At 31.9% G+C, this 24,962-nt stretch overlaps 1 protein-coding gene across 1 annotated transcript in view; it reads left to right on the top strand.

Moving 5' to 3' along the window:
• The first annotated feature begins 10,951 nt into the window (after nucleotides 1-10,951).
• LOC123657311 (guanine nucleotide-binding protein subunit gamma-e) overlaps nucleotides 10,952-24,962 on the top strand; it is a 59,937-nt gene continuing 45,926 nt past the window's right edge. Inside the window, exon 1 of the mRNA XM_045592882.1 lies at nucleotides 10,952-11,020. The gene's annotated coding sequence lies outside the window, so the exon portion shown is untranslated. The remainder of the gene's footprint in view (nucleotides 11,021-24,962) is intronic.

Raw genomic sequence — 24,962 nt, forward strand, 5'->3', positions numbered from 1 at the left:
AAAAAGAAAATTAAAATCAGACTTATACATCATAACAAACAAATACAAATTTAATATAATTGTGTTTGCTCGCAAAAAAAAACCGATTTCAATTCATTTCGACATCGATAAGAAATACAACGTAAGTAGACGAAAAAAATTAACAAATGCACTAGTCGTCATTATGATTTTCGAGGGTTTCCCTCAATTTCTCTGGGATCCCATCATCAGATCCTGGTTTTTTTTTATCAAATCACCACATTTGGAATATCTCCTTTCCAACAAACAAAAAAGAATTATTAAACTCGCTTCATAAACGACGAAGCTATCCCCGGCATACATTAAAAAAAATATATATATATATATATATATATATATATATATATATATATATATATATATATACTAGCTGACCCGGCGAACTTCGTATCGCCTAACACAAACTTTATCGTATGGTATTAAAGTTCAAATTGACTTTTAAGTATTATCACAAATCTTTTGTATGGAAGTATAGAAAAGTGTTGTTTTTAGACTTTTTCAGGAATTTTATTTTTTTTTTAGTATTTTTCTCTCCGTAAGAACCATCCTCGTACTTCAAGGAATATTTTAAAAAAATAATTAGCGAAATCGGTCCAACCGTTCTCGAGTTTTGCGCTTAGCAACACATTCAGCGACTCATTCTTATATATATATATATATATATATATATATATATATATATATATATATATATATATATATATATATATATATATATATATATATATATATATATATATATATATATATTTATTTATTTATTTTAATGTATATATATATATATATACGGTCGGATTGAGTAACCTCCTTTTTTGAAGTCGCTTAAAAAAACATTATCTATGTCAAAAATAAAACACACACCGCACACGTTTACTTAACTCGTATATTTAAACTTGTATTCACACTCGTATACTTATTAATTAAAAATTACAAGTTTGAGCTCGTATTTAAACTCGTATATTTACCATTTAGGCACACGAAATTACAATCAGAAGTCTATTAAGTACATCTGTGAAATAATCTTGACAGCGCGATTTAACAGACACCATACCGCCGCCACCTATTAGTAAATGAAGAAACTAAATAAATTAGTCTTTCACTCGGACGCACAAAGCCATCTATTAGTAGATGAAGGAACTGACTACATTGTTCTTTTTATTAAATCAATATTAATCTTTTAATCTATCTATATAATTGCAAATGTAGAAGTTTTTTTTTGTTTGATTCCAGAATATCAGATGTTGCATTCTATCTCAAGCTATTTTATTTTATACTATTTTTTTATGAACATTATGAATATTATTTCGTATCGCATCTAACATAGAAGTCCATTTACGTATATAAAAAACGAATGTTTTTTTGCTAAAGTAATAAATTTCGACTCATTGAGTAATTTGAAGAAGAAAAAAAACAATTTAATATAATATTAATTAATTTTGATCACAGTTTCACTGTTTCAAGATTAACTTTTAAAACGTACATATAAAAATCATTGTACAGACATCACAAGACTTACGGTTTTTATTATTGCATTCTTTGCTTACGGTCTTCAAAGTGTGCGTGTGTTGCTAAATATGCAGCTTTGTGTGACAGACGACAGTGACAGAGACGCAGCGATCGTCATTCGAACCACATGTGTTTGTCGCTCTTCTGTGCGATTAGGATCAATAAAAACAAAAAGCAACATGAAGATTGCACACTACATTGTCTGATTAATAAAAGTATCCTCTTTTGTACAACGTAAAATATATTTAAATTCGATCATTCAAAACATCGAAACATTCGATCGATCGATTCAGCCTGTAACATCCGACTACTGGGTTCTGTTTCTCCATCTAGGAAAAGAATAATAAATAGAATAAGAAAAAAAACGTGTGAAACTGGAGTTCGCTCCTTCAGATCGACTGTCTAAATAGGCATAAAAAGGCTTACTAGTCTAAGAAAGTTTTATACCACTATACCTTATCAAATGGTAAATAAACTAATCAAATAGCGCCATCTACAGCACTAATATTGGGTGTCGATAGATGGCGTTACGAGAAACGTAACGAGGTCATTCGTTCGTTAGATTTTACTCCTCATATTTTTTTCATACCGGTGGCCTTATACGAAAATGTAAACTCCAATAAATTCCAATATATATAAAAAAATGTGCAAAAGGCGGTCTTATCGCTAAAAAGTCGCTCTTTTAGGCTACCTTTAATCGAATGAAGCGAAAACTATCTAGGAATTAGACATTTTTTTTTTTAAGTAACCTCATTAGAGGAACGTATGTAATATAATATAAAATGAGATAAGTTTAGTTGTTTTTTTTGGAACGAAGTTCCTTACTGCAGGTCGACATTTGGCTGGGCGACCGAACTGAAAAAAATGTGATACTAAAACCGTAAGAAAAATATATAACGGAAGTGACGTAATATCAGTCACACGACTTAGTTTTACAAACGATATATAATATGTCGTTTGTAAAACTAAAATATTACTAGTAAACTTTTTAAAATTATTTATGGAATTTTATACTGTCGACAAAAATAAATAAAGACATCTTTTTTTATTTCACTTAATAGTTTGAATTATTATTATTATTGTATTTTACGGTATTTGTTACTTTCTAAACTACAAAATTTCCTAAATACTTTTATGTACTTAATTAAAAACCAATCAACAAAATTAAAAAAAAAATCAAGAACGAGAAAAAATATATAAAATTCAACATTTTTTTTTTTTCAAATTGTGTTGCTTCTATAAATGCGAAGGAACTTCGTTCCTACCTGTTGTCCCATGACACCACATTTTTTTTTTTTTTTTTTTATTTAAAGACTGCAGAATATTACATCTTGATTATAAAATATTATTTTCTTACAAGTATCCTCGATGCATCTCAAGTATTCTTGTACGTAACATAATTAGTTATTTCTGCATAAGGTGGGAGTAAGGTAGTTCACTAGTGCTCTTGAAGCTTGACTAAATATTTTAGATAAATTACTTTTCAAGCATAACTTTATTGCTATTAAAAATATATCTTGCTAATGTAAGCTATCAAGGCATGTTGATCGTCACACACTATGGGCAAAACAAAATGACATTAAATCAAAGGCTAAAAGAAAGATACAAAACAAATAACATTTTATAAATTGTTTTTCAGGCTTCCTTTTTAAAGGGACTTATAAAGAATTTTTAAGACTTCTTAGGCTTGTTTATACAAGCCTAAAAAATCTTCGAAAAGTCCATAAAGTAGCATTTACATAATTACGAGTGTATATACATTGTTTTAATATTAATCTAGGGGCATAGCAATTATTTTTACACGGATTAACTTCGGTCATCCTCCGGACCGTTGGACCAACGATATAGGTACGTAAGATGAGAATTCCGGAAAACCGGGATGTCTGGCGCGAACTTGGGGAGGCCTTTATCCAGCAGTGGACTGCAATAGGCTGAACTGACTGAATGACTGGATTTACTTCTGCTTGGTGTAAATTTACGTACTTATAATTTACTTATTTTACCGTATTTAAAATTTAATTTAGGCCATAATTAAAGGCTATTAACAATATTTTGTTTCTATACAATTTATAATTTTTGGCTACACGATATTTTTAGCTAGATCTTCTTAGACGAGAACAAACTTTTCGGATAATAACCTTCTATAGGCATTATTACTAACTTCTAGATTAATTTAATAAAAATAACAAAAGGTGTATTTAGGTTCCTATAATCGTTGCCATACAGGTGTTTGCCGTGGTGTAGGTGTTTGTGCAGTCCTCGTGGGTCTCCTCACCGTCCCTCAGAGAGCACGTTAAGCCGTCGATCCCGGTTGTTATCATGTACACTTGATAGCGATCGTTACTCATAGTAAGGATATCCGCCAACCCGCTTTGGAGCAACGTTGTGGATTAAGCTCTGATCCTTCTTCTACATGGGGAAAGATACCTATGCCCAATAGTAGGATATTACAGGCTGAAGCGTTAATCGCTGGTAATTGCCTAATGAAGGGGACATTAATCCTGGTAGATAAAATACGCCAGCTTAAGATTATCAGTACGTTCAAAGCTTTCGATATATCCTGGTTACAAGTTATTTAAACCCAAAAAGGTTCGGGTAAATAAAATAGACACTTATTTTCGAAGATAGTTGATTAAAAAAAAACATGTACAGCAAAAGACATTAAAAAAAACGTGAGTATGAATTTCCCCATCTCTTCCCGTGGGTGTCGTAAGAGACGACTAAGGGATAGCACAGTTCCACTACCACCTTGGAACTTATAAAGCCGACCGATGGCGGGATAACCATCCAACCGCTGGATTTGAATCACACAGGCCGAAGAGAAGGGACGCAGCGTCTTCGGTGCCACAAAGCCAGCCCTGCGGTCACCAACCCGCCTTCCCAGCGTCGCTACTATGGGCAACACACATAAACTCACGCCATTTTTGGCGCTAATTTATGGAGGCATGTGTCCAGCAGTGGACTGCAATAGGCTGAAATGATGATGATGATGACAATTTCGATTCACGGTTTGGCTATATTAGAATGAAAAAGATGTATCAATTACCAAGTAAACAAAAATTAGGTAAACAAAACCACAGCCTTTAAGTTTATTACAAATTCGCAATTTAATATTTTTAATTAAATAAATTTAATAAACGTACATTTGACATCCCTATAACACAATTGAACTGACAATAATTGTTCAACTGCCAACAGCGACAAGGGTATAATACAATAGACACGAGACGTCACATGGAACCGTGTCGCGTTACGTATTGATTAAGTCGTTTTGTTAATATGAAAAGGTTCTTAGTTAATAATTCTTTTTAATTAAGAATATTATGTTGAAAACCTTTTCGCTTTAGAAATGTGGATTGAACAGGAAACCTTTCTATAGTTTGCTTTAGTGTATTACAACGCTAGTGTATGTGTATGGATAACATTCGCGTTTGTACACAAATTAAGAAGTCAATAGTTGTGTCTGTAAATTTACAACATGCTTACAAACATATCGTTAGATTATTATTATTTTTTTGTTGCAAAGAAAGTTTTTAAATCGAAACTTCTTTAGAGTAGTTGTGATTTGAAAGTCGATGAAACGAAAATGCGTCACGTTAAAGGAACAAAAAGATAAAAGTATAGAATTAAGTCGAAGGGAGAATGAGATAGAATGCATTACACAGTATTTTATATTCTCGGTGAAGAACATCTCTCGTAGTCTACTTTTCAGAACTTTCACTTCTGCCGTGTGTGAATTACACACACTTTTTTTTACATAATATAAATAAACCTGGCAGATAACAAAACTCACGGCTACCATCAGGCGAAAAATCTTTTTTTTTAAGTGAAGACTCCTTTATCAGTCACGTTTGGCACTTTTTGGTAGGGGAAAATCTTATGGGTTCGCGTTACCGATATACAAATTTTAATAGTAATATTTCTAAGTTTTCATTTCTATCGGCAGCCTCTATAGTGTCAATTTTTTTTTCATAAAATTAATTGTTTATTAATTATTTGTCAAATATATCATTTCTTTACGTCATATATATGTGTGTTATTATATATGTGTGCAACTACATATGTATGTGTGTATATTAACTCTTGTTCTCTAAAGCTTTAAGCTCGTCTAAATGGCTTGCTATAAATGACGAAAACTTTATTACACTCTGAATTTCAATGTCATAAAGTCGATCTACCCTCCCCCTGACAGAAGGTTCAAAATTTTTAAGATGATATTAAAATAACTGACGAAGCGTGTCCGTTACATTTACGTTTATACGAAACACATTTTAATAAAATTATCAAAGTTGAATTTAATTAAAGATGATTATAAATATTATGAGTTAACGTCTAGACAATTTTTAAATATTCTTTGTATAGCTTTAAAGTATCAAAATTCTTTTATACCAAAGAATTTAGAAGAATAAGTGAAATATAATGTTTTTTTTTTTTATATTTATACGTTTAATATACTGTTTTTCATACGTCAGCCTATCGCAGTCCACTGCTGGACATATGTCTTCACAAGTTCGCGCCAAAAATGGCGTGAACTCATGTGTTTTTCCCATAGTCACCTCGCTGGGCAGGCGGGTTGGTGACCACAGAGCTGACTTTGTCACACCGAAGACGCTGCTGCCTGACTTCGGCCTGTGAATTTCAAAGCCAGCAGTTGGATGATTATCCCGCCATCGGTCAGTTTTTTTATGTTTCAAAGTGGTAGTGGAACAAGGTAGTGGTAGTGGAACAAGGTAGTGGTAGTGGAACAAGGTGGTGGTAGTGGTATTGTGTTCTTGTTGGTGAGTAAGGTGACCAAAGCTCCTGGGGGAACTTGGGGATACTTTCGGCAAAAACAGTATTATTTAGCTGTTATCTTCTGTAAGATCGAGTTACTACCCCAGTCGGGCTGTTCCACATTTTGAGCCGGAAATTTCGTGCTGTACCCTACCTCAGTTATGAAAAAATACTAACAAATGCGCTATTTTGTTAAAAGATACGTCACGTGGATAAGCCTGGAGCGAATTATTGCATTTCAGATATAATAACAGCAATGGATATGATTATCTTTCTTACAAATCAAAAGGCGGTAAAACGTATGATATATTACGTATGATATTCGCAGTGGGTGGTAGTAAATAGCGAATCACGCGTCAACCCCTTTTTTTCAAGGGAACTTTACTCATTTATACGCTGTAACAGCTGATCCGACTCTTCCAAGACAAAATGACAAGACACAGCTCGTGGCATATTGTTACATATTTTTTTAGTTCTTTAAAATGATAAAGAGATAAAACATTGACAATAAAGTTTTGTATAAAAAATACAGACAATACAAACAATATTAATTGTTACACCAACACCGTCAACTCCAGATTACCAATTTATCCCGTTATTACCCCGTTTATTCGGGATTCTTGACTTATAATTTAGTTTCACCGCTTTATTACATCTTTTAGCATAAAAAATTGCATTGTTAACAAAAATCTGAAATAAATATCAAGTTATTTCGTGGTCAAATTGGTCAAAATTGCCTCATTCCACCATTTGAAAATTATCAAATATATTGCGGAATTTTTTGATATCATTATTAGTTTTCGAACAAGTTATCGCCTCTACGCGAAAGTAGAACAGGTGATATTATGGGAAATTCATACAATTCTGCACCTGTAAGCGCCCAGTGCACACGACAGTATAAATTATACATCGGTGTTGCAGCGCCAACCAACGCTATAGGGCAACGAGTACGTTTCCATTATCCTATGAAAAGGAATATTAAAAAAAAAATAAACTAACAAATTTTAGGTGAGAAAGTGTATAAAGCCCTGAGAAATTAATGAATTAAATTAATTAACCATTACGGTTAATTTTATGTAATTTTTACAATACAGTAAAAAAATACAAATTATCAAAACTAAATATTTATCAATGTTAAGTGACATAATTATGAAGACATGTTTATTGAGTGTACTGAAAAAAGAAAATTAAAAAAATGAGTGTACTTTAGACCACACGACTGAAGTAAAACTTATTTAGCTCCATCTAATTTGTATTCCCCTCTCAACTTCCGTTCACCTCACCCGATCACACTTTCCGTAAGGCATTCACCAGCTTACTCCCCAAGTGAAGTCAAAAATGTGTTCTTTTTGCGTTATATTCTTTTTAGACTTTTGTCATCCTTGTTTACAGAAATAAAAAGATTAATTGCAGTATTAAGCGGATTATTTTATAGCACGTGTAAAGTTTATTTTAAATCTAACACATGAATGTCTTTAACATACATTTGTCCGGTTTTGCTATAATCTATATTATCGTGTATATCATCATGTATATTAATAAACTTTTATATTTAGTTATATGATAATCCGACGACGCGTTGGCACAGCGTTCACAATCCCGAGTAGAAATTTTTTCGTCTTCATTAGAAGGACCGGACCAGACATGCCTGATCAGGACTAGATAAGGCATGTAACGCAGATGATTTGTCTGGACCTGATCAGGATGAGATGAGGTTTCCTGATCGGTTCCAGACCAGGAAATCTCATCACATCCTGATCAGCCGGTTTGGTCCGGTCCTACTGGCTGGTTGCGCTGACGCTCACGGACCATATGGATGTTTGTCGTAGTCTGGGCGTTTGTGCTTATATATTGTGTGTGTTTCTGGACCCCCGATGTAGGAGAGAAAATCCTAGTGAGGGCGGATAAGTGTGAGGCGTTAATTTATTTACGATAAAGCTACAAAGTTCGTTATTTGACGCAGTAATAGAACTAATTTTGGATCGCTAAGCCCAATACTCAAAACTAAATATGAAAAAAAAATGAGTGTGCTTTAGACCACACGACTGAAGTACTTACGAAACGTAACTCATTCTCTTTTCCTGTCCCCTAACTTATATCTTCCTCTCAACTTTCGTTCACCTCGCCCAATCACATGTTTCGTAACGTTCTCGTCACGCATTCACACGTTTACTCCCCAAGTCAAGCGTGTGTAAAAAAGTTTAACTTCAAAATAGAATTGAAAAGCCGCTGTCTACTTTTCAAGTAAGAAAAAATCGTATCATTGAACAGTGTATACTAGGCTTTACGTTACTCATACTCATAGGCATTAAACGGTCAATATGCATTCGTGTGTGAGCTGTGTTTGTATGTGTGTGTCTCGTTAGTGTGCACGGCCCTTGTGGACGGTGTCATGCATTATATTTATTATTATGTAATATTTTACTATAATATCAAACGATCAAATAATGATGATTATTACTATGAACCGTTTTTTATTATTTGTCATAACTGTAACTTTTTGAAATGAAAATTTATTATGGCGCACCGCACACACATTTTTTCGTAGTTAGACTGATCCCTCACGCTCTGAGGTGAAAGGCTCCATCCAATGAACCGTCACGCTCTGAGGTGAAAGGCTCCATCCGATGAACTCGGGACTTATTGCGTTATTGCTTGATTTCGATTGACAATGAAGTTTTCACTGCTACCGTACAGTCTTAAACACATACAATAATTTTTCCTATAAAGACAGAAGTGCGAAACCTAATACGCTATGCTGCTTTAACAACATTTGGCGGGTATATAGGATGTCTTTCCAAAAAAAACAAGCGAAAAAATTACGATTTTTTAACCGACTTCCAAAAAAGGAGGAGGTTCTCAATTCGACTGTATTTTTTTTTTTTTTTATGTATGTTACATCAGAACTTTTGACTGGGTGGAGCGATTTCGACAAATTTTCCTTTAATCGAAAGGTGGTGTGTGCCAATTGGTCCCATTTAAATTTATTTGAGATCTAAGAACTACTTTTCGAGCTATATCTAATAATGCGTTTTTACTTGACGCTTTTTTCGTCGACCTACGTTATATTATACCGCATAACTTTCTACTGGATGTATCGATTTTGATAATTCTTTTTTTGTTCGAAAGACGATATCCCAAGTTTAGTACCGTCATAAGGAAACCAGGATCTGATGATGGATTCCCAGAGAAATCGAGGGAACTTCTTGAAAATCCGCAATAACTTTTTACTGGGTGTACCGATTTTAATAATTTTTAATTTAATCGAAAGCTGATTTTTGTCATGTGGTCACATATAAATTTTATTGAGATCTGATAACTACTTTTTGAGTAATCTTTGATAACGTGTCGTTACTTGACTATTTTTTCGTCGATCTACGTTGTATTACTCGTCGATGTGAATGAAGTCGGTTTTTTTTTTCGTTTGCGAGCAAACACAATTATTCCATTTACTTTCGCGTACCAAACAGATTCGAAAAAATTTTTTAACACCTGTAAAAGTTTCATCAAAACAGTCACCAACTCAATTCAACTTCAGTTAACCAATTTACAATCCATTCAACGATGAGTATCACCATAAATGTCAAATTTTATTCCTACCAAATAGTTTCTATAAATAGTATTTTCATGTTTTATTTAACACTGGCTGATACGGAAAACTTTATATCATCATATATCAACTTCTACTTCAACTTCTTCTTCAACTTCTTCGTTCTATTTATTTATATTGTTGTTTGGGATATATTTTAGCGATTGATATTTACAAATTTAGATTAAACTAAAATATACAGTAATATATCTAATATTTATTTCAATTGAACTAATTGATTATTGGAATGTTCAAACCAGTTTCAACTTCATTACTTTTTATTTGCGTTTATGTAAATGATAAGAATGAAAGAAATTCAAACTCGAAAACTACTGAAGCGATTTAGAAAATTCTCGAAGATGTTAAATCTTAAATTAATACAGATTGTGTTCAGATAAACGCAACACGCAAATAAACACAAACGTTGAATTTTTTTATAAGTTCTTAACTTTATAGTTGCAACTACCTATTATAAAACGCTTATAAAATGACCCGTTGCCTATTTTAGTTTATAGGCTATTTTTGTACCATAATTTTGAAAATTAGAATATACTTTTTATCAAATGAATTTATATGCTATAATGAGTCACGGTATAACGTTTCATAGCCTAAAGCATTCCTTGATAAACTGTTTTTCTAGCATAAAATGATTTTTTGTTTCGAGACCGGTCGATAGTGTATATAATGAAACTATATCTTCAATTTTATAATACCTAATAATAATTACAAAGCAGATAAAATAGATTATTTCTTGATTACAGCTAACGTTTTTAATCTATCAATTTTTCTTTATTATTTTTAAATAATAGAGTGAAATAGTTCTAGAAAAAATATGTAGGTATGTACTATTATTAAATATTTGTACATTTAGCGCACTACGAATTATATGAGTTGATCAAATCGTCTAGCTACTAACGACTGAATAACATTAATATCAATGTTACTCCAAAGAGGTTTGCTGTCAAATAAATAGACTTCTTTTTTTAATTAAAAAGAAAAAAATATTGAAACAGTGATGCATAACACGTTCACAGTCAAATGGAGCGTGGACATCGAAACCATACTAGGTTCGTATTACAGTACGAGTGGCACTCAAGAACGCCGGTTGCTTATTTAATAGCCAACACAAACACGGTATCAAATTTTTTAAAATTTAACTAAAAGAAAAAAAACAACATTTTTTTTAAATTAATTCGTTACTTTTTATTAAATTTTTTAAATTTATTCGAAATAGTTTTGATTCGTAATAGTGTTCTAAATTTAAATTAGAATGAAATTAAATTTGTTGTTGTTTTTTTTTTGATGTGAGGGTAGTGTATTTTTATTTTATTTTTGACGTCTGTGATAGTGTACGAAGTATTTATGGTAGTGTGTGTTAATGTATGTGTGAGGCTTGCGGTAATGGAATTAGGTTTAATTGAATTACTTTCGCGTTCTTGTCCTACACTGTAAATTGGATATTTTTTAGTAGACTTGTGTATATTTTTGGATCAAAATATTATTTTATTTAAAAAGTTTGTTAAATACTAAGTGGTGCAAAGGTAGTATTTTTTATTATTAATTGGTTAATTTAAGATTATTTATTAATTTAACGAACTATAATAGTTTTAAATCAATATGACGTAAAAATTACTTTTAAAAGATATTTATTATTAAGTAGGTAGCTAAAATTTCGTATTGTTTTAATATAACTTTTATATTATTATATATCGCTAAAATAAATGTCACTTTCTCGTGAATACTTTGCTATTCTAAAAAATAAAAATAAATAATTTACTCGCAGCTATGATGTTGTTTACAAAATGTTTACGTAAACGAGAATTTAATCATTTTCACTGTGACATTCTTCCTTTCAATATTTTATTTGCGTAATATTAAAGCGAACATTTTTAAATATAAATATATTTTGTTAGATATTTTTTTTTATAATGTAGTCTAGAAACATTACTTCGTGTATTCATTTAGAGTAAATTAAAATTTAGATGCATTGTTTTAGTATAGTTTTCGTACTAACTTGTTAAATTACTCTCAGTGTGGGATTAAATAACGTTCTATGTCTGTTTAACTACTTACTACTTTTAACATTAATCCATATATCAATATTTATAGCATACTTCTTAATTTCTTATATATAAAATTCTCGTTTCACAATGCTAGTTAGAATACTCCTCCGGAACGGTTGGACAGATTTTTATGAAATTTTATGCATATCAGGTAGGTTTGAGAATCGGCAAACATCTATTTTTCATAACACTAAGTTATAAGAGGGGGGGGGGGGGGTAAGGGGGTTAATAAAATATATGGAAAAACAACGTTTGCGGGGTCAGCTAGTAATTTACTAATGACTAAATGCGCGTCGCAGTTTCACCCGCATAGTTCCGAACCCGTTGGAATGTCGACATAAAATATAGCCTATGTGTTATTCAGTATATTGAGCTATCCGAGTATATACCGAGTTTCATTACAATCTGTTCGTATTTTGTTGCGTAAAATAGTAACTTACATCCATATATCCTTATAAACGTCTGTATTTTCAATATGAGAGGTATTTTTGAAGCAATTGATTTTTTTCTATTTTGATTTTGGGACTTTTTACAACAATGCTAAAAACGTCAGTCCCATAATTCCCTGAGAACAATCGACAATTCAACAGAAGATACACATTAATTTGTAATTGTAAAGTATCTTATGTAGTCACATCAGTCTATCGCAGTCCACTACTGGACAAAGGCTTCCACAAGTTCGAGCCAAAAATGGCGTGAACTCATGTGTTTTGCCCATAGTCACCACGCTGGGCAGGCGGGTTGGTGACCACAGGGCTGGCTTTGTCACACCAAAGTCACTGCTGCCCGTCTTCGGCCTGCGTATTTCAAAGCCAGCAGTTGGATGGTTATCCCGCCATCTGTCGGCTTTATAAGTCTCAAGGTGGTAGTGGAACTGTGTTATCCCTTAGTCGCCTCTTACGACACCCACGGAAAGAGAGGGGGTATATATCTAATGTAGTAACAGTTTTAAAAGTAAAGTTTCGTATGTGTTATGTAATAGTTTCACATTAAATATAATTAAATAAAGAAGTAATATTTACCATATATTTTGAAGAGTAAATCGTGCTTTGAAGGTCACTCGAATTTTTTAATTCTGATTAGTAAGTTACAATAACATTGAATCAATGACAATCTCACTTTAAATAGACAATTTGAAAAGCGTATTTTTATCTGCTTAATATAGTTAAATATATTTTTAAATACTATAATTACCTATTGTTAATAAAATAAGTCAATTAACTTGTTTAGATATGACAGAGAGAGATAGAGTATATCTAAACAGATTAACTTTGATTAAACAACTGGAAATTATCTAAATAGTGTATAATCCTCTTTAATACGTCATGACATTAATCCAGGAAGAGGTTGACGTTTTTTTTTTATATTTATTTAGATTAATATTATTGAAATAAAACTTTTTTATGCACACTTGACTTGGGGAGTAAGCCGGTAAATGCGTGACGAGAGCGTTAAGAAAAATGTGTTCGGGTGAGGCGAACGGAAGTTGAGAGGGAGATATAAGTTAGTGAAGTTAGAAAGAGAGAGAGTTACGTTTCGTAAGTTTTATTTCAGTCGTGTGTTCTTAAGCATACTCGTCTTTTTTTATGTACATTTATATAAATAACAATTAGCAAACACTTTTCATACACACACGGTCATATGTTCCTATAGTACTCCTGTGTTTTAGGTAACAACCGGCTGACATAGATACATATTTTTGAAATCAATATACGTTGCTCGCAGACAGGGAACAAGGTTTTAAAATCCCAAGAACAAAAGCTAAAGATGCAAAATGCGTCAACGGGCTTATCAAAATAAAAGGCTAAGTTTATAAAATGCAAGCAGAAGTGGGCTGTTATTAGTATTGTACAATAATTATCATCATCATCATCATCATCATCATTCCAGCTTATACAGTCCACTGCTGGACATAGGCCTCTACAAGTTTACGCCAAAAATAACGTGAACTCATGTGTTTTGCCCATAGTCACCACGCTGGGCAGGCGGGTTGGTGACCGCAGGGCTAGCTTTGTCGCACCGAAGACGCTGCTGCCCGTCGTCGGCCTGTGTATTTCAAAGCCAGCAGTTGGATGGTTATCCCGCCACCGGTCTTGGTAAGTCCGGCTTTTTAAGATACAAGGTGGTAGCGGAACAGTGTTATCTCTTAGTCGCCTCTTACGACACCCAATTATAATAACAATTAAACATGGATCATTTTGTACATTAATCAAAATGAAATAAAAAAAAATTCAAGTTTTCTATTTAAATATTACGTTCATACAATTCTTATGAATTAAACCTGTAAATTTTATAAAACTTGTTTTTTAATATTATTCGTTTTTATTTAACTTGCAATGTTTGTGAGGGTGGAATCTTGCAACTCAAATTTGATGTATACATCTTTAATCGATTGAGCTGAATTTTTGAAAAATGTATTATTAGCTTTGTGACGTCATTCTAAATCCAACATGGCGTCCACACCCAAGATGTTGGTAGTTATTATTAATGTACTCTTACAATGTGGATATTAAATTACAGGGAGAGGAACTCGAAAAATAAAGTGACGTTGGTCTTAATCCTATGTGGTAGACTCCTAAAGATGGCAGACTTAGTTTTTATATATTTTTTACATTATCAATAAAATGATTTGCTGAGAGTACCAGATTGAGAAACAAGTACTGCGATAACTAAAAAGTAAAAGATAAATCAAATTATCATATGCAGATAAACAACGAAATTAAATAACTTGATCTAATTGATTTTAATTTTAAAAAATTTCAAATTAAGTAAATACGCGAACTTGAATCTCGTGACAAGTTTTATATCATATAAATTGTGTAATGATAAATAATAAATAAATAAATATTTGCAACATACACACACGGTCATCTGTTCCTAAAGTAAGCAACTTAATGCTTGTGTTATAGGTTACAGCCGACTGGTATATAGCTACATATTTTTATTTTCGATAAACATACTTATAAATCCCTCGGAGCAGAAAGCGGGGTCAGTACAAACTGCGCCAACGGGCAGTAGTTGTTGATGAATTATGTTGTGTTGATACTAAAAGTTTTAAAGGGAAAGTTTATTTTATTCTGTAAGAATATTTAAAATAAAAGCTTTTTAAAAAAAAAATACTTTAATTTGTTTCAAAAATGTACCTATTAGAATTTAAGTTGTTTGACATAATCTTGACATAACAGTAAATAACACAGAAAAAAAAATATCAAATCCAATTTGTTGCAGACGTTCGAAGGTTATGCGCGTACATACATTTGGGCTTGTAGATTGTCTACTTCAAAGCGAGTTGTTGGAAACTATAGATAACATATGACTGAGGTAGGGCACAGCAGGAAATTTCCTGATCAAAATATGGAGCAGCCCGACTGGGGTAGTACCTCGACCTTACAGAAGATCGTAGCTAAATAATACTGCTTTCAAGCAATTTTCTGTTCCTATTGTTGAGTAAGGTGACCAGAGTTCCTGGGGAGAGTTGGGAATAGGATTGGCAATGCGCTTGCGATGCTTCTGGTGTCGCAGACGCTTAAAAGCTACGTTAATCGTTTACCATCAGGTGAGCCGTACATTGTTTGCCAAACTAGTTACATAAAAATAAAAAAAAATAAAAATTTATATAATAACTAGCTGACCTGGCGAACTTCGTATCACCTTATTTTTTTCTGAAATATAATAATAACATAATATATCAAAATAAAATATAGCCTATCTTTTAAGTTGGATCAAACTGCACACGGTGTGCAAATTTGACTAAAATCGGTTAAGTAGTTTAGGAGTCCATTGAGGACAAACATTGTGACGCGAGATTTATATATATTAAGATATTAAATATATATATTTCTGTAGTTAATTTTTCCTGGAGTTAATTTATTACGAATTTAGTAACTGTTCCATATTTTATTGTTTTTAATGAAGGTCTATCCTTTATTATCACCGGTATGAGGGTAGGTGACGATGGGACCGGTCAAATTATTTCCAAATACTTTTCCTAATTTATTTTTTAACTTTTTGAATCGTTCATAATTGAAATATTTTTCTTCATACTGATAGTATTTTTGAACTTAATTAACACTCATAATATGTTCAAGCTGAATGCCGCAATTTTACTCGTGGTAAATTTTATTAAAATATCGTTATTAGGTAGGGACTACATAAATATAAACATATCATATAGTAAAATTTGCATTAAGGTAAAACATAGCAGAGAATATCCTGCTCAAAATCTGGTACAGTCCGTCTAGGGAAGTATCGCAACTTCACAGAGAATCACAGCTAAATAATTCCAATTTTGTGTAGCAAGTTTTGATACAAACAGACAAAAAATAGATTTCACTTTTATTAATTTTTATAATCATCTATCTATACTAATACTAGCTGACTCGGCAAACGTTGTCTTGCCGCTAAACGCTATTTAAAAATAAGGGTTGATCGTAGACGGTTGAAATTTAGGATTGTATGTATTTTTTAATGTTTTATCATACAAAAATAAAAAATAAATAATTTATCTAAAAATTAAAAAAAAAATTAGGGGTGGACTACCCTTTACATTTAAGGGGATGAAAAATAGATGTTGTTCAATTCTCAGACTTACCCAATATGCACACTAAATTTCATGAAAATCTGTCAAGCCGTTTCGGAGGAGTATAACTACAAACACCGCGACACGAGAATTTTATATATTAGATTATATTATTAAAAATTTTGTTTGTTTAATCGCTTTAATTTTAGGAAATACTGGTTAGAATTCATTTTGTGTTGTATAACCCATTTACCGAGGAAATTACAGGCTATTTATTTTTCAAATAATCGCATATGGAACCGCAGGGTACAGCTAGTATTTTATAATTCAAATGTGTCTCATATACAGACATCGGTGGGTAACAATTTTAATATATTTATGGATAGTTTACATAATGCAAGTGTACATATGCATGTAAATCATTCATGCGTAATGTATACCACTTATATTTAATAACTTCAAGTATTCAATTATTGATTATCTACAAAAACGTTTTTATTCATTAAAAGCACAGCTTAAGCCGTAAGTTGGAATATTTGACTAAAATCCAGACTTCAATTCGGGTTTCGCTTCTTATATATTCCTAGTTTTTCACAGACCATTGTTGAATATAACTATCAATTAAAACTACATCTAAGAAATGGTAATACGCATTATTTTAACACCTATAAACACTTTATCTATTTATTTTTATTTGGTTATTCTACAGAATTGGACCTACGAACTTTGACACATCGACAAACTTTATTCTGCTTACGAACTCTCAAATAAATGAATTTCAAATTTTTTTTTGCGCCATTTTCTTATTTTTTTATGAGAGTCTTCTGCCATGAGAGTCTTCTAAGAGGTATTTTACTGTAAAAATAAATGGCTAGAATTGTCTCAATCGTTCTCAAGTTTTGGACTTTAGAACGCATTTAGTAATTTATTTATACTAGTGGTCGTGCAGTGGTCGAAATTCGACCATAATTAATTTAATAATAAGTTTGAATATACTCGTATATAGTTATTATGTTTGAAATTCAGTAAAAACAAATAATATTAATCAATACTATAATCTATTCTCGATTTGACTGACGCGTGTGTGTCAAATATATGGTAGTGTGTGTAACGGTTTTTTTTATTGATTTATTGTATTTTTTATGCGTAATTTAAAAAAAAATACTAATATTTTTTTGTTCCTGTTTCTGATTGATTCTGCACTCCTTGTCTATATAAAATATTAGTGTGCGAAATTTCATACTTCTCCGTCCGCGTAAATTTCGTAAACAGAGATAAAAAATTTTTACTTCAAGTATTAATATATATATATATTAATACTTACATACATATAATATATTAATAATTACATAAGTATACATCGGTAACATCAAACTATATTATAGATAGCAATATATCATTTTTTTATACTAATATCTCGACAAACAAGCATAGTGCTCACCTGATAGTAAGCGATTACCGGAGCAACACTAGAAACATCACAAGCGCGCTGCCGACCCTACCCCCAAGTCCTCCCAGGAGCTCTGGTCACCTTACTCACCACAGAAATACAACACAACTTGACAGCAGTATTATTCAGCTGTGATCTTCTTTTAGTTCGAGGTACTGCCCCAGTCGGGCTTCTCCAAATTTTGAGCAGGATATTCCCTGCTGAGCTCTACCTCAGTTATCGTATGTAAACGTGTTCCATATAAAGCTAATGGCTTAATTGAGTGAATCAGTATGAAAAGGTTTCCTTGAATTACTAATTGTAATCTTGTTAGCGAGGCCTAGAAATAATGTCTATATTAACTAGCCACTGTTATGTTTTATACAATGTATATTCTTATTACTTAGTAGAGGACTCGGCTCCACATATGCTTATTTAAACACTAGTAAAAAAACTGCCATCAGCCAACCTGCAGTGAAGCGGCGTGGTAAATTAAGCTCCTATTAGTTTATTATTAAAGTCAGTTAAAAATAGAACAAATGTGTATAGCAACAGCTTGCAAGCGGACCATTGCTAGGCATAGACATATTTTATGACAGAGAGGTTCGGGCTAGAGCTGCTCATGTGTTGACAGAAACCGAATAAGGCTATAAAACATTGATGCAACGATCCCTAGTTAGATGAGAATCCTGTGTCGATCTAAAACACAGCATAAAGACTGATGCAATAACAAATATTTGCTTGGCTTGCATAATTTTTGTTATGAGTGTGTGTCATCCATTTGTTTCTTATAATAAAATCGTAATAGCTTTTATTCTGTACATTGAACATTATTTGAAGATATCTTTATGAGAACATTCCTGAACCGACTCTGAAAGCAAAAATTTTTTTTTTTATTTTTTTTATCTGTCTATTACTTGTTCGTAAATCACACCAAAACTACTAAATAAATTTTAATGAAATTTGCTAAAATTTGAGTCCATACTATAAACTTGAATGCAGAATGAAAGGTATTTTAAATCCTAATATACAATTGAAAAAGTGGATGAAAATCAAAATAAACCCATCACAAATTAAGTTTCTACTACAACTATTGTATACAGGACTCAATCAAAAGTTCCGCGACAAACAATACCCAATAACACTATCATTAATATCTCGTTAAATAACGTTTGAGATGAGTATAATGGTCCAGTAGTCTGTGCAAGTCTACTTGCTTCATACAACGGTCACGCGATCTCAGACACGCAACGATAATTGTATATTAATATGATTCATAGAATTTTATTACATAATTGATTAATTAATTAGGAATTACGGGACATTTGAATTGAATATATGTTTATATAATGAAAATTTATCATTTTTAACCGACTTCAAAAAAAGGAGGAGGTTACTCAATTCGACCGTATATTTTTTTTATATGTATGTTCGGGGATAACTTCGTCCTTTATGAACCGATTTTGATAATTCTTTTTTTTTTTTTTTGTTGGAAAGGCGATATCCCTATTTTGGTACCATGATATAACCAGGATCTGATGATGGGATCCCAGAGAAATCGAGGGGAAACCCTTGAAAATCCGCATAACTTTTTACTGGGTGTACCGATTTTGATTATTTTAATTTAATCGAAAGCCAATGTTTACGATGTGATCACATTTAAATTCATTGAGATCTGATTACAACTTTTGGAGTAATCTTTGATAATGCGTATTGACTTGACTATTTCGTCTATCTATGTTGTATTACTTGTCGATGTAATTGAAGTCGGTTTTTTTCGTTTGACAGCAAACACAATTATGGATACATTTTTTTCAGTCTTCATTTACAAAATGTTGGCACACATTATTACGGCATGCGACGAACGTGCTAGTCTAAACTACAAGTGTAGTATCTTTGATAGTATAGCCCCGGTAGTAGTTAGGTTAAAAGGTATATAGACCATTGTATGAATGATATAATTAAATAAATAATAATAAATAAATAAATATCTTATATATTTTTTTATAAATATACACAGAAATAATACATATATAAACATAAATATTACACCCAGACTCAGGCGGAAATCGAACCCGCAACCCGCTGAACAGAAAGTAGGGCCACTACAAACTGCGCCAACGGGCTAATAGGTATTCGCTAATTAATTACGAATTAGCGAATTAACTTCGTAGTATCGATATACTACGAAGTTGATACGTTTACTATTTTATAGTAATGTTTAATTTATTTATTTATTTATTTACTTTTAAGGGATGGTACACAGCACAGAAAAAAATATGAACAAACAAGAATGAAATATAATCAAAAATGAATAATAATACGGAATAAGAATAATAATAATAACAAGGAATAATAATTAAGGATGTTTTTTTATCAACATTCAAAAAAGGATGAGGTTTTTAATTCAATTGTTTTTTTTTTATAATATTAACCTCAGAACTTTTACTGGGTGTTTGATTACTTATTTGATTGATTACTTGTCGGTGTGATTGAAGTCGGTTTTTTTCGTTTGCGAACGAACACAATTATTAGAACGTTTAATTTACAATACAATATTGGAAATTAACAAGAACCATATTATTACAATATGGTCTTAAAAAATTTAATTTTTTTATTTTTTCTGAAGTATATTATTTTATTGTTTTATTATTTACATGCTATATTTATTAAAATAATTTGAGCTAAAAAATATTTAAAAAAATACTCTTGTTTATCTGACGACAGGAATATTAATCAATAACAAAATTTCACTCAGGAGAAGTCAATGAGTATATTTAATAATAATAATATATAATAATAAGTTCTTATAATCAAAACATATCCCGAAATAAAATTATATTTCAAAGTATAAATTCGTTTAAATAACAATAATTTAAAATTAGTTAAAGTATAAACTTGAGGAATAAGAGCTTGAGTTTTCGTAAATAATGTCGGAACAGGAAATAGAAATAATGACATAAAATTGTTTCAGATATTTCAAACAGCCGCAGGAGCAGCTGGCAGCCGGTACTTTTACAAGGAAGCTGTAATAAAAGTAAGAATTATATTTTATCTTTTAAGAGTTTTATGGTCATATTGTTTTAATTTTATCTCAGTACTGGCTTGATTCGAAATAAACATTTTTTTTTACTTATAAATATTTACATCGGCACCTGCGCTATCGTAGGCAATTAGTAAGGAATTTATAAACAACAGATGCATCGACCACGCCACCTAGCACATCGTTCGATTGTCACCTACCCTCACTCATTCTATTACTCGAGTCATTCTGACGTGTATAAAACGATTGGTGCAACCGCGGCTAAAGCAGTCTTGGGTCTAGCTTGACGCGGTACGCTTATTACATCCTGCTAGTAGCCTAACCTAGACTCTTTCAATAATTGATTTGTGCAAACGAATTAATTGCTAGATATTATATTACGATCTATAATTTGGCTAGGCAGGGCGGACAACTCAAGCAGTGAAGGTCTATGTTAATGCGCGAATTATGCAGTAATGAAAAAATAAAAGTGTACAAAAAAAATAGAAAACGAGTGTGCTTTTGACCACACGACTGAAGTAAAACTTCTTAAGCAATGGGCCTGCACAATAGACCTATATGTCTTAGATATACGAAACGTAACTGGCTATGAGAGAAAGAGAGAAAAAGTGCGCTCGGACCTCACTTTTGTTCCGTTCGCCTCGCCCGATCACACTTTTTGTTACGCTCTCGTCACGCATTCACGCTTACTCCTAAAGTCAAGCGTGCGAAATTAAAAAAGTTCAAATTTTAATTCAAAAAGTTCTTCCATATCTTCCAACACCCAGCCTTTTAATCCGGCAAAATACAAACAATTATTTATAACGACTTTATTCATTACGTTAAATTAACAGAACCATTGCTACTTTATATGTAGATGTATCATTAAAACAAGGTTAAATGTATAACGCATTACTCCATACGGGCAAAAACGCCATAAAATGCTTTAGGAGTCATTTGAGACTGTATCTGAAAACAGAGATCATAGCTTATATAGAGAGAAAGCTTCATCACAATCCAACAGGACGTATTTTTTATGTGTGCGTGCGATACAGAGACGTTGTGTAGTATAATGTGTTAGTATAAAGTAATCTGAAGAGTTTATTTGTTTGTTAAAAGGCGTTTATATCAGAAACTTCTAACTACAGTTCGAATTGAAAAATTATTTTTGTGTTGGTAGTCCATTTACCGAGGAAGGCTCATAAGCTAAGGCTATATAATATTATATGAAGTTTTTTTCTTCAAATTAACGCGGGGAATGCTAGTATATTCAATACGTTCGTAACTGTATTAAAAGTAACTCATTATAAACCAACCAAATAACCATTTTTCAATATCATATCAAAAATTGACCGCTCCAGCGTGGTTCGAACCCGCGTCTCCGACTGACCGTGTCGGCGCTCTAGCCAATTAAGCTATAGAACGACGTACCCGCTATATCGAAATTTTAAAAATAGCATGGTGTCATTTCGGTGGTGTGAACTCACTATAGACGGCGCCGCGGTTCGCTTAAACCGAATATAAAAATCATCATATCAAAAAATATGCATGTAAATCATTCATGCGTAATGTATACCACTTATATTTAATAACTTCAAGTATTCAATTATTGATTATCTACAAAAACGTTTTTATTCATTAAAAGCACAGCTTAAGCCGTAAGTTGGAATATTTGACTAAAATCCAGACTTCAATTCGGGTTTCGCTTCTTATATATTCCTAGTTTATCGCAGACCATTGTTGAATATAACTATCAATTAAAACTACATCTGAGAAATGGAAATGCGCGGTAATTTAACAACTATAAACACTTTATCTATTTATTATTATTTGGTTATTCTACAAAATTGGACCTACAAACTTTGACACCTCGACAAACTTTGTTCTGCTTACGAACTCTCAAATAAATGAATTTCAATTTTTTTTTGCCCCATTTTCTTAATTTTTTATAAGAGTCTTCTGCCATGAGAGTCTTCTAAGAGGTATTTTACTGTAAAAATAAATGGCTAGAATTGTCCCAATCGTTCTCAAGTTTTGGACTTAACAACCCATTTAGTGATTTATTTATACTAGTGGTTGTCCAGTGGTCGAAATTCGACCATAATTAATTTAATAATAATGTTTGACATTCAGAAAAAACAAACAATATTACTCTATAGTCTATAATCTATTCTCAATTTGATTGACGCGTGTGTGTCAAATATATGGTAGTGTGTGTAACGCTTTTTTTTATTGATTTATTGTATTTTTTATGCGTAATTTAAAAAAAATACCAATATTTTTTGTTCCTGTTTCTGATTGATTCTGCACTCATTCTCTTTAACACTTAAACAATTAGTGTGCGATTTTTCATACTTCTCCGTCCGCGTAAATTTCGTAAACAGAGATAAAAAGTTTTTACTTATTTTAAGTATTAATATATAGATTTACATCGATAATATCAAACTATATTATAGATAGCAATATATAATTTTTTAGTTTTGTAGCTTTAAACGTCTGCGACACCAGAAGCATCTCAAGCGCGTTGCCGACCCTATCCCCAATTCTCCCCAGGAGCTCTGGTCACCTTACTCACCACAGAAACACAACTGCTTGAAAGCAGTATTATTCAGCTGTGATCTTCTGTTAGGTCGAGGTACTACCCCAGTCGGGCTTCTCCAAATTATGAGCAGGATATTTCCTGCCGAGCCTTACCTCAGTTATCGTATGTAAACGTGCTCCATATAAAGCTAATGGCTTAATTGAGTGAATCAGTATGAAAAGGTTTCCTTGAATTACTAATTGTAATCTTGTTAGCGAGGCCTAGAAATAATGTCTATATTAACTAGCCACTGTTATGTTTTATACACTGTATATTCTTATTACTTAGTAGAGGACTCGGCTCCACATATGCTTATTTAAACACTAGTAAAAAAACTGCCATCAGCCAACCTGCAGTGAAGCGGCGTGGTAAATTAAGCTCCTATTAGTTTATTATTAAAGTCAGTTAAAAATAGAACAAATGTGTATAGCAACAGCTTGCAAGCGGACCATTGCTAAGCATAGACATATTTTATGACAGAGAGGTTCGGGCTAGAGCTGCTCATGTGTTGACAGAAACCGAATAAGGCTATAAAACATTGATGCAACGATCCCTAGTTAGATGAGAATCCTGTGTCGGTCTAGAACACAGCATAAAGACTGATGCAATAACAAATATTTGCTTGGCTTACAAAATTTTTGTTATGAGTGTGTGTCATCCATTTGTTTCTTGTAATAAAATCGTAATAGGTTTTATTCTGTACAATGAACATTATTTGAAGATATCTTTATGAGAACAATCCTGAACCGACTCTGAAAGCAAAAATATGTTGTTTATTATTTTTATCTGTCTGTCTATTACTTGTTCGTAAATCACACCAAAACTACTAAATAAATTTTAATGAAATTTGCTAAAATTTGAGTCCATACTATAAACTTGAATGCAGAATGAAAGGTATTTTAAATCCTAATATACAATTGAAAGAGAGGATGAAAATCAAAATATGCCCATCACAAATTAAGTTTCTACTACAACTACTGTATTCAAGACTCAATAAAAAGTTCCGAGACAAACAATACCCAATAACACTATCATTAATATCTCGTTAAATAACTAAAATTTATATAATATTAATAACTTAAATGGTCCAGTAGTCTGTGCAAGTCTACTTGCTTCATACAACGGTCACGCGATCTCAGACACGCAACGATAATTGTATATTAATATGATTCATAGAATTTTATTACATAATTGATTAATTAATTAGGAATTACGGGACATTTGAATTGAATATATGTTTATATAATGAAAATTTTTCATTTTTAACCGACTTCAAAAAAAAGGAGGAGGTTACTCAATTCGACCGATATATATATATATATATATATATATATATATATATATATATATTATATGTATGTTCGGGGATAACTTCGTCGTTTATGAGCCGATTTTGATAATTCTTTTTTTGTTGGAAAGGGGATATTCCAGGTGTACCATGATAAGGAAACCAGGATCTGAT

The sequence above is a fragment of the Melitaea cinxia genome, chromosome 10 (genome assembly GCF_905220565.1).
Source record: "Melitaea cinxia chromosome 10, ilMelCinx1.1, whole genome shotgun sequence".
NCBI lineage: Eukaryota > Metazoa > Arthropoda > Insecta > Lepidoptera > Nymphalidae > Melitaea > Melitaea cinxia.